Raw genomic sequence first — 12,488 nt, forward strand, 5'->3', positions numbered from 1 at the left:
TGCAGTACGACGTTGGCTCCGATATCGACCAGTGGAATGGTACCGTGCAGGCATACAGGCCCTCATTTCAAGGTGGCGTAAGGCCGTAGCATTGAATGGAGATTATGTTGAAAAATAGTGTTGTGTAGCTAAAAGATTGGGGAATAACCTGGTGTATTTCAATGCTGAATAAAACAACCCCTGTTTCAGAAAAAAAATGTGTTGCATTACTTATTGAACTGCCCTCGTATTTCACTTGATATTTTGATCCTACATATCTTGCAACGTAGCATGCCAAAGTCTGAGAATTTTTCAGTCTATGTTCAATGTCTATGTTTATTACTGGAAATAAGCAATAATTTGTTATTTCACGGTTGTTTTGAGCGGGTTTAACAGTTAGGTTAAGTTGGAGATGCAAAAAGAAAGTATAACCGGTTGGTTCAACGATAAGCACCATCTCTAGTTCATGTGATCTTCAGTCCAAGGCTGACGACTGGTGCAGCTCTCCACGCTAGTGTATCCTGTGCATCCTCTTCATCTCTACATTACTACTGAAACCTACTGAACCTACTTACTGAAGTCAACTACTGGTCTCCCTCTACAATTTTTACCCCCTATGCTTCACTTCATTATCAAAATGACAATTTGCTGACGCCTCAGGATGTGTCCTCTCAACCGACTCCTGCTTTTAGTCAAGTTGTGCCATAAATTTATTTTCTCCTGAGTTCGATTGAGTACCTCCTTTTTAACTACGCGATATATCCATCTAACATTCAGCGCTATTCTGGATCACCATCTTTCTAAAGCTTGCATTCTATTCTTGTCCGAACTGTACATCGTCCACTTTTACTTCCGTACAACGCTGTACTCCAGACAAAAGAGTCTTCACAATAGACTTCTAACATTTAAATTTACATTATGTGTGAAGAAATTTCTCTTTATTGGTGATTTTTTTCGTGATGTTGCCAGTCGGCATTTTGGATCCCCTCTACTTCGGCCGTCGTCAGTTATTTTGCTACCCAAAAAAAAAAGTTCAAATGTGTGTGAAATCTTATGTGACTTAACTGCTAAGGTCATCTGTCCCTAAGCTTTCACACTACTTAACCTAAATTATCCTAAGGACAAACACACACACACCCATGCCCGAGGGAGGACTCGAACCTCCGCCGGAACCATTGCTACCCAAATAGCAAAACTCATCTACTACTTTTAATGTGTCATTTTCTACTCTAATTCCCTCAAAATAACCTGATTTAATATGGCTACATTCCGTTACTCTTGTTGTATTTTTGTTAACGTTGATCTCGTTACCTGTTTCAAGACATCATCTGTTTCTTTCAACTCCTCTTCCAAATCATTGGCATCTCTGACAGAACTACACTGTCACCAGCAAACCTCAAAGTTTTTATTTGTTCCCAACGAACTTTAATTGCATTTTCATATTTCTCTTTGGTTTTGTTTAGCGCTTGCTCAGTGTATGGATTGAATAAAGTTTGGGATAGACTAAAAGCCTGTCCCACTCCCTTCTCAACTACGATTTCCAGTTCCCTCTCATGTCCTTCGGCTCTTATGACTGCAGTTTGGATGCTGTGTAAGTTAGAGATAACCTTTGGCGATGAAAAGATAGTGTATTGGCGTAGCTGGTAATGATATGTCTGAGGTGGCTGTCTGGAGAGAACTGATTCCTATCTGCTTTGCGGCTGGTTATATAGAAATTTTTGTAGTTCAGCAAGAGGTTGGGCTCTCAGCGGTTATGTGGCATAGTTACCGATGAGCGCAGCTAAACCGCTAAACTTACAAGCCACGGTCTCTACCATCGACATTTCTTCGTATATCTATGGCAAAGATATAAGGTTCCACAGCCCCATATATGCCAGTTTCCGTTGGAGCACTTTTCTTCATCTTGCATGTCTTGTTCCCAACGAACTTTAATTGCATTTTCATATTTCTCTTTGGTTTTGTTTAGCGCTTGCTCAGTGTATGGATTGAATAAAGTTTGGGATAGACTAAAAGCCTGTCCCACTCCCTTCTCAACTACGATTTCCAGTTCCCTCTCATGTCCTTCGACTCTTATGACTGCAGTTTGGATGCTGTGTAAGTTAGAGATAACCTTTGGCGATGAAAAGATAGTGTATTGGCGTAGCTGGTAATGATATGTCTGAGGTGGCTGTCTGGAGAGAACTGATTCCTATCTGCTTTGCGGCTGGTTATATAGAAATTTTTGTAGTTCAGCAAGAGGTTGGGCTCTCAGCGGTTATGTGGCATAGTTACCGATGAGCGCAGCTAAACCGCTAAACTTACAAGCCACGGTCTCTACCATCGACATTTCTTCGTATATCTATGGCAAAGATATAAGGTTCCACAGCCCCATATATGCCAGTTTCCGTTGGAGCACTTTTCTTCATCTTGCATGTCGTCTATGTGGCCTGACGTTTGGAGGTACTGGTTTTGATGCGACTGCTGGTAAATAGTGTGTACTTCGGGTTTACACTTATGCTAGTATTGATGCATCTTCCTTCTGTGGTGGTGACAAATGTTACGTGGTTGCTTCTGACATTTTAACGTCTAGGTGCACGAAAAACTACATTGGTACTAGCTGATGGGCTGGCTTCTGGGTGCAGTTATTATGATGGTGGTGGAATCCGTTCGACGGCGCATCTGGTCGATATGTCGCCAATCCATACCCGCCACGGTTTGTACAGCAGCCAGTGATGTTCTCTGGAATTTGATGGTGCCCAAATGTCCATTACGTCGACGCCGATACCCATGAACGAAGGTTGGATCTTTACGCTGAAGGTATGCTGGGCTTGTGGTGAAGGCTGTTGTTCGTCCAGCTGTATCAGGCGGAGTATTATCCTTGATTGCTATCCGTGAAGAAATTGTGCTGTGCTTTTTCCGTTGATGGATGTAGCATAGAACATACTTAAAAATTTGGTCACTGCTGTTCCCAGTTATTCTCCTGTTGGTCCAGGCTATGTGTGCATTGAACATATACGTCAGATGTCTTGCTGGACCACTGGAATGGAACGGATGGAAAGTGCCGTATGCCAGAGAGGGTACAGACGTTTGGAAAGGCTTGGGACCGAAATTGGGTTTCATTGCCCACGCATCAGTGGTGGCTTCTGCTGAGATGGAGGACATTTGTACCTCATAGCTACAGGAGACATGTAAAGGCATCCGTTACTACTATTCACATTAAACTAAGAACTAAACTCCGCGATCAGATCCTAATGATAACGTGAAGTGGATCGGCCGCCGTGTCATCCTCTACTTTATGGCGTCATGCCGATGCAGTAAAGTAGGGGCATCGAAACAGTACCCACTCTTACAACCTTTGTCGACTTTCAGAGCTTGGAGCCACTACGTCTCTCTCAAATTATCATCACGAGACAGTGCACCCCATTCCAGTACTGCTACCAAGGAAAGATCTGATGTAGCACTGGTAATTGAACCTGGGTCCTCCACATGAGAGTCAGATGCGCTGGTCACTGGGCTACACCACGGCGGATATATCTACATACAGGGTGATAATGATTGAACTACATGAAATACAATCGTCATAACTTCTGAACGTTTTGCGTTAGGACGTTCAAACTGCACAGTTGGCCCCGAGGGGCATGATGGGAATTAGTATGTGCATACGTATTTGGTTTAGTGACGAAGTCCACTTTAATTTGGATGGGTTCATCAATAAGTAAAATTGGCGCATTTGGAGGACTGAGAATTCACATTTCGCGATCGAAAAGTCTCTTCACCCTTAACAGTTGTGGTGTACTTCTGGCAGTACCTCGTCTCCTACCTTCCAAACTTTACAGAAGCTCTCCTGCAGTAGTTTATACCACGTAGAAGTAAAGCTGTGAGTAGCGGGCGTGAGTCGTGCTTCGGTAGCTCAGATGGTAGAGCACTTGCCCGCAAAAGGCAAAGGTCCCGAGTTCGAGTCTCGGTCGGGCACACAGTTTTAATCTGCCAGGAAGTTTCATATCAGCGCACACTCCGCTGCAGAGTGAAAATCTCATTCTGGTCTTTATCTGTCTCATCTGTTCTGTTTGCATCTGAAAGATCTGCTAGAGCAACTGATGGTTTGTCGTCTGCTTACAACTGATCTGTCGGGAGACATCTAATACCTCGCTTGAGCACTCTGGTACCCGGGATGAAGCTTGTGCATTGGCATGATGATAATATGTAGAGCGAAAAGATCTTATTACTAGTAATTATTGAGAAACAAAGATGACGCTTTAGGCATAGCTGTGCAGTGCTTGATAAGGCGATCATCTACATCTACACGATTACTCTGCAATTCACATTTAAGTGCTTGGCAGAGGGTTCATCGAACCACAATCATACTATCTCTCTACCATTACACTCCCGAACAGCGCGCGGGAAAAACGAACACCTAAACCTTTCTGTTCGAGCTCTGATTTCTCTTATTTTATTTTGATGATCATTCCTACCTATGTAGGTTGGGCTCAACAAAATATTTTCGCATTCGGAAGAGAAAGTTGGTGACTGAAATTTCGTAAACAGATCTCGCCGCGACGAAAAACGTCTTTGCTTTAATGACTTCCATCCCAATTCGCGTATCATATCTGCCACACTCTCTCCCCTATTACGTGATAATACAAAACGAGCTGCCCTTTTTTGCACCCTTTCGATGTCCTCCGTCAATCCCACCTGGTAAGGATCCCACACCGCGCAGCAATATTCTAACAGAGGATGAACGAGTGTAATGTAAGCTGTCTCTTTAGTGGACTTGTTGCATCTTCTAAGTGTCCTGCCAATGAAACGCAACCTTTGGGTCGCCTGCCCCACAATATTATCTATGTGGTCTTTCCAACTGAAGTTGTTCGTAATTTTAACACCCAGGTACTTAGTTGAATTGACAACCTTGAGAATTGTACTATTATCGAGTAATCGAATTCCAACGGATTTCTTTTGGAACTCATGTGGATCACCTCACACTTTTGGATATTTAGCGTCAACTGCCACCTGCCACACCATACAGCAATCTTTTCTAAATCGCTTTGCAACTGATACTGGTCTTCGGATGACCTTACTAGACGGTAAATTGCAGCATCATCTGCGAACAACCTAAGAAAACTGCTCAGATTGTCACTCAGGACATTTATATAGATCAGGAACAGCAGAAAAATGGTTCAAATGGCTCTGAGCACTATGGGACTTAACATCTATGGTCATCAGTCCCCTAGAACTTAACCTAACTAACCTAAGGACATCACACACATCCAAGCCCGAGGCAGGATTCGAACCTGCGACCGGAGCGGTCACGCGGTTCCAGACTGAAGCACCTTTAACCGCACGGCCACACTGGCCGGCAGGAACAGCAGAGATCCCAGGACACTTCCCTGGGGAACACCTGATATCACTTCAGTTTTACTCGATGATTTGCCGTCTGTTACTACAAATATTGCCAGCTAAGGTTTTTGGCCTGTGGGCAACTCAAATACTCTTCTGAGCAGATACCCATGGAAATTTGTATGCCACTGTACCATATATAACAGTGTTATTAAACGAATGTCATTTGCATGGACGGGTGCCCAGAATATGAAAAATCTCGAATATCATTATATTAAGGGAAAGACAACCGAAATCTTAGTTGGTTAATGCTCTAGCCAAAGTACAGGGAAAGCTTCAGTACCGTCATCTGAGAGACCACAAACAGTTAATAGGCATAAGTCGCCTGCAGTACAGTTTCAGGGAAAGGAAATCTACTGCCTACGCTATAAATCGCGCAGTGGACATTGGCAAAACTTTAGCCGATGAGTATGTAACAGGAATAATGATTGATATAGCTGAGGCGTTTGATAATTTATGGTGGCGTGCCTCATTCAAAAGACTGAAACACATGGACTGTTCTATGTGTCTTTATAACAACCTACGAGATGTGCTGTTTAAGATTTTCCCGACTTAGTAACTGCCTCAGTGGTTCACGGGCGTCGCGCCGGATAATGTTGTGGAAGCTGCACTAAATTTCGACGGCGCAGCTGCTCGTCACCTTCAGGTACTTACTGACGTGTTGCTACAATGGCTCGCCAATACGGGTATATACATTGACTCGCTAGAAGAGCGCAGACGCGAAAAGGGTTAGGGCTATAACGTCTTCGTAGAAGAATCATAGAGCGCTGCGACATCCAGTGCCCCCTGCCGTACAAACGCGCCATGGGCTTCTCATTCGCGACGCAGGAAAAGCCCGGTCGCAAATAGTTCCATAGTAGCTAACCTTTTTATGGAAGACTTCGAGGAAAAAGCACTTCAGTCAGTGGTGTTGAAACCTGAATGTTCCTGGACGACACTTTTGTAGTTTGGCCACACAGAGCAGCAACGCTTCCTGCATTTCTGGAACACCTTAACTCCCTCCATTTGCTTCACCATGGAAGTAGAGAAAAATTGAGACCTCCCGTTTCTTGATGTCTCGGTCCCCAGAAAAGAAGATGGTTTCTTGGGTCACAGTGTGTTTCGCAAACCGATTCACACTGACCTGTATCTACGAGTTACGAGTTGTCATCACCCATCTCAATGCAATGGTGTATTGCGGACTCTCGTTCATAGGGCTAGAATTATCTCTGATGCAGGGAGCTTATCAGAAGAGCTTAGTCATCTGGTCTCTGTATCTGTACAAAACGGGTACTCTGATAAACAGATCCGTAGTGCATTTAAACCTGCACCCACTCAAGTTCAAGAACATCCAGCAGAAACAGAGATCTCCAAATGGATGGTTTTTCTACCGTATGTTGCTGGTGTGTCCTTTTAAGATTGGCAGGCTGTTCAAAAAACATCAAATAAAATGCGTCTTCCACCCTCCAGCGCATGTGCAAACTGTACTGGTTTCTGTTAAGACGACCTAGGTCTAAGGAGACCAGGGATGTATAAAATCGAGTGCCAGTGTGGGAAATCATACATTGGCCAGACGTGTCGCACTCTTAAGGATAGATGTGCTGAACGCAGACGTCACACCAGACTGGGTCAGCCAGACAAGTCTTCTGTGGCTGAACACTGTGTTGACGCGGGAAACAGCATGAACTACGGAGAGACAATGATCCTTTCATCCGCTTCCACGTACTGGGACTCCACCATTATAGCAGCAGTCGAAAATCGTGTAAGTAACGACCTGATCCATAGAGACACGGGATTTCAACTCAGCAAGGCATGGGAACCAGCACTGGCGGTACTAAGGCATCGTCGGCCGCAGACGAACGAATCCAACACAGACAGGAAACCAAAGACCGCACACTTAAACTGGGCGCCAACACTCTGCCCGTAAGCGCGCTGAGCCGCCATTTGCGGCCGCGCTTTTCCCGCGTCGCGAATGAGAGAAGGCCGTGGCCCGTTTGTGCGGCAGGGGACACTGGATGCCGCCGCGCTCTATGATTCGTCTACAATGACGTTATAGCCTTAACCCTAGGCGCTTGCGCTCTTCTAACGAGTCAGCGTATACTATATTGGCGAGCCACTGCAGCAACACGTCAGTAAGTATCTGTTTGCAGGGCTCTGTTGTGGTCCAGAGTTCTGGGATGTTGCCACAGAGCCTGACTTACTACGGCGAGCACAGAGTAGTGTACTCCTGCGCCTGACAACATCGAGTGAGGTGCTGCTGGTTATGCTAGACTTGCTACCTCTGGATCTAGCCGTAAGAAAGAGAGGTGCACAATATTGCCTCAAAAAGGGCAAATATCATGGGGGAAAGGAGATACTGGGCACAAGGGCCACATCGAATAAGGAAATAAAGACTTGCATTGATAGAGAATGGCAAGAAATCTAGGACAGGGCAAAATGAGGGAGGAGAAGGTCCTGGCGGAGGTTCGAGTCCTCCCTTGGGCATGGGTGTGTGTGTTTGTCCTTAGGATAATTTAGGTTAAGTAGTGTGTAAACTTAGGGACTGATGACCTTCGCAGTTAAGTCCCATAAGATTTCACATACATTTGAACTTATTTTTTTTGAGGAGAAGTTACCACGTCCTTCCTAACATAAAAGAAAGATCAAAATGTCATACTTTTTTCCGGCCAAGGGAGCTATACACTACTTCTCGGGACATGGTCCATATCCCACATACTTACTAAAAATATGACACCACAGACACTTGTGAATGTGGAGCAATAGGCAGCCCAAACATCATTTGGGAACGTGCCATTCGTCAAGATGCTACAGACCAGGACAGTAACGTCTTTGGTAATACAGCAGTCTATAACATAATAATGAATGAGGAACTATGCCATGATCGAACTCACTGATAGCTAATATATCAGCTTAACAACTGCAAAACTGCATGGTTAAGAGTAAGAAGAGGCCACACAACATGACAACGAGCTGCACCACAACAGTATATTCATCTGCAATATCCTTCCGGTAGCAGTGAGGATAAGAGCCTTGGGGAGGATCAGGAAGGATTTACTGAGACCTTGATAGCCATTTCCCAATATCCACACCTTGAGAGACATAGTAGCGTCATAGCCCCTGTGAATCCTGACTTGTACCTTAGCATGGCGGGGGGGGGGGGGGGGGGGGCTAACTATCCAGGCAAATGAAATATCTGCTTTGGTTCTACATTACACAGCACTAACTAAACCGCGCTTCTCTGCAGTACTTCAAGGGGAAAATGGGTCACGCGTGGAGCTTGTGTTACACAGCGACTGAGAGCAGGGAACGCTTACTTACATGCGGGAAGTCTGTTCAAAACAGAAGCTGGCTTTCTCGCATCTGTTCAGTGGTGTGGCTATTGTGGTTGCATTCCAAGTGAACCGTCCGTAGTAATTGATTTAACCAAGTGCTCACTGCAGTTCTTTCAGATTACTCTATGCACGCACTTTTTCTGAATAACTTGTAGGCGTGATTCTGTTCGTCTCACTCTGCCTTTTCCCATAATATGTCCTTCAGCTTCTGGCTGAAATAATCAGCACATTTTCAGGTAGAATACTGGCCTCCAGCTTTGTAAAAGCTCTCAGGACGTTACTAAATTGTCTCCTTTGTCCGTTCTGTTTATTTTGATATCGTCCACATAATTAGAGCAGCTCCAGGGATCTCTGTGATATTGCTGGGGCGCTTGCCTTTGGTATTGGTGTAATCAAAATGGTGTATTGACGACCATGAATCTTGAAACTATGCATCAAGAGTAAAGAGGAGGTGTGCTTCAAAGAGGTCTGTATTTGAGTAGCAATGTCCATATGGAAGGTGTGAAAATTCTTCAGGCCGTTGTAGTGGGTAGGTATTTATTACAGCTTGGGTAATGGCTGTATCCTTGAAGTCGCCGCAGATGGAAAGCGCCACAGAACGTCCCGGACGGTGAGATGGTCGAGTTCGTCCCACACAGGCTTTCTGATGATATCATGTACTGTATAGGACTAGTACGTGCAAACTGTGAAATTGCTTCGGCAGAAAGAGTGGTATATGCTTTCGCATATCCTAAACTTTGTCTAAAGTGGGAAGAAAATTTGTTACAGGTGTTGCAGATTTCTTAGAAGGGAACAACGTGTCTATAATCATGAAACGGAATGCATTAAAAGAGTCCATGCCAATAATGTTTGGGATATCCTTATGGCTTACCACAGAAACCGTGGCGGCGGGTAACCGATTTGTATGGGTCCAGAGCCTAAAACTGGAATTGATGCTTGGCCATACACAAGCAAGTGTGTGGTACATGGTAGGAAATCTTGCTGTCACAGTAGAAACCGTGCAACATTTCGGCAGAGCTCACCACTGATATCATCAGAAAAAACGCATACATTGATCTTACTACTCGTGAAATGATTAAATCTTCTCCGGCCGCAATTCTCTTCGCTGTGAACGATTTTCCCGGGACCGAAATACTGAGATAACACGTGCGATTCATCTACTTTTTGTGACTGCGTGATTCAGTTTACTTTACGACTATATTTATAGCAAATGTGATGGCTACCATAGACTGCATGTATCTGTAAGTGAGGCTTTTACAGCCTGAGGCCAGAAACTGCCCATGATAGACAATGCATAGATACCGCTGAAGCGATTCAGTAAAAAGTCAAGTAATATGACAGCGTCAGAAACCGGTAGTATTGTGAACTGGTTGTTCGGTACTGATTCCCTGAATCACTTCAGGTGAATACTGGCACGGTTTCTTCAGAAAAGCTGCAGAGGATCTCTCTTTACATCCCAGTTCAAATGCGCTTGTTCTCTATCCTCACGAACAGTGTTGTCGATGAAACGTTGAACGCTAAATTCCTTTCTTCCTTTGACTGTCGATGTAAACTATCAAAGTGAATTTGAAAACAGGCAACATAAGCAGTTGCGCAACGAATTTGATCTAAACAACCAGACGTTTCTATATATCCACCAACTTGAGAAATATGTTCTGGGCCAAATGAAAAACTAGCAAGAAAATCAGTCACAAAAAGTAATGCCACATGACGACGTTCATGAAGAAAACAGATCCTGATGAGAAACATAGAAATTAGAACAAGTAGTAGAGAAATTTTCCAGAAGCCTGAAAGTCAATAAGGCTGAATTCATTTAGCAATTAAACAATGCGTTTTAATAGTTAAGCAAACAGAACCTGAATTAATAAAATGGTTCTGAGACAGTCTTATTTGTCTAAGATGTGTCTCGAATTTTTCTAGTAATTTCTGGTTTTGAGAGATACATATCAAGCTGTGGCAGTTTTAGATTGCTGCAGCTACTGCTTTACATTCCAACCCTATAACAAATATCATGACGCCAGCTGAAAGGTCTTCAAACCTCAGCCTCAGACTACGTTCGGCAAAGTTCCCAGAAAAGACGTATTGAGGACTAACGAAGCGATATTTTAAACCTCAAGTTTCCTTCTTGGTCATGAACTTAATTCGAGGGAAACTAGTGCCCATTAAGTAAAGCGAATGAACTTTTGACTGTAATATTAGCTGTCCACTGTTTCTAAAGCTGAAACTTTGTTAATCTAATGAAGACTTGAAGAACACATTACGTTGATAGATAATGTCCTTCAATGATAATGTAACAGTTTTTGGTTACTCCAACGCAAGAATTGCAGGTAGCATAGTACCTCCTGTTGAACAACACAGGAAAATAACAATGATAAAATGCGTTACAAAAATTCCACACAGTACTCTGAGACACATTCCACCATGCGTCTAGCAGCTTCATGCATATATAGAGTGATTATGTCTACTATGTTCAAGCTCTGGGGATTGATCGATGAGAGGATACGGAACAAAAACGGTCTAATGAACTTATGTCCGGAAATGCGTTGTTTCCATGCTGTAGTCCATTTATTCAGTCATACATTTTACAGAAACTGCGGTCTAATACGAGCTGTACCATCCAGCCACGGTTGCTGTATGCATGGTTTTCTCCTAGAGGGTGGTAGCTGACTCGCCTTCCGGTAGATGTGATACAACATTTTACACAGTAGTTCCGTAATCAAATAGAGAGCTTGCCGACATGGCGTTTACTTATGGAAAGGCAAATGGCAACGGGAGGCGGGCAGCTAGGTTGTATCAGTAGACCTATCCCCGCCGACAACAACCACAGCATTCAATGTTTGCAGCAGTGTTTCGCCGTTTACCTGAGACAGGGCCGTTTGAGCAAGCAGGAAACCATGAAGGACGTACCCGAAATATTCGGACACCAGACTTGGAGGAAAACGTGATTAACACTGTGGAAGGCGGTCACCGTATCAGTACCAGGCAGCTGGCCCGCCAGTACAGGGTAAGCCAGACGACCTTGTGGAACATTCTCCATGGCAATTGTTACTATCCTTATCACCTACAGCGTCTGCAGGGTTTACTAGCGATAGACTTTCCACATCGGGAGCAGTTTTGTTTTTTGGATGTATCTTCACCAGGCAACCACGATTCCGGGATTTGTATCATCTATCCTATTCACAGGTGAGGCCACCTTCAAGTGGAGTGGTATCTTCAACTTTCATAACACTCCTCTGTGGGATAGGATGTAGAACCCCCATTGGTATGCTGACAGTGAATCATCACTATCGGTGCAGCCGGAATGTGTGGGGCAAACGATTGGCGACCGTATTTAGGGACCAGTGTTCCTTCCAAGTCGCCTAACAGGCCGGAACTATCGGTGTTTATTGCCGGTGACTTTGCTTCCCCGGGTGAGAGAAGTTCCATTGATGATTCGAAGGGTTATGTGGCTGCTACTTGATGGTGCTCCAGCCCAACCGCCGTTAATGTCCGGATGCGTCTCAGTCGCGTCTTCCCTGGTCGATGGATGGGACGAGGGGGTCCCGTTGCATGGCCTGCTCGTTCACAGGATCTCAATCCGTGCGATTTCTGGTTATGGGGCCATCTCAGAAGTATCGTGTATGCAGAGCCCATTCCAGATATGGAGACAATGGAGCAGCGTATTCGTGCTGCTTTGACCCTGTTCGAATGCAATCTGGCCGACATGAACGTGTGAGACAGAAAATGCTATGGCGCGTACACGCATTCCTTGAGGCAAATGGAAACCATTTTCAGCACATGCTGTAACTGTGGCTGCATGACACAGCGTGTATTCGACCGCAATCT

This window comes from Schistocerca piceifrons, chromosome 1 (genome assembly GCF_021461385.2).
Source record: "Schistocerca piceifrons isolate TAMUIC-IGC-003096 chromosome 1, iqSchPice1.1, whole genome shotgun sequence".
NCBI classification, from domain to species: domain Eukaryota; kingdom Metazoa; phylum Arthropoda; class Insecta; order Orthoptera; family Acrididae; genus Schistocerca; species Schistocerca piceifrons.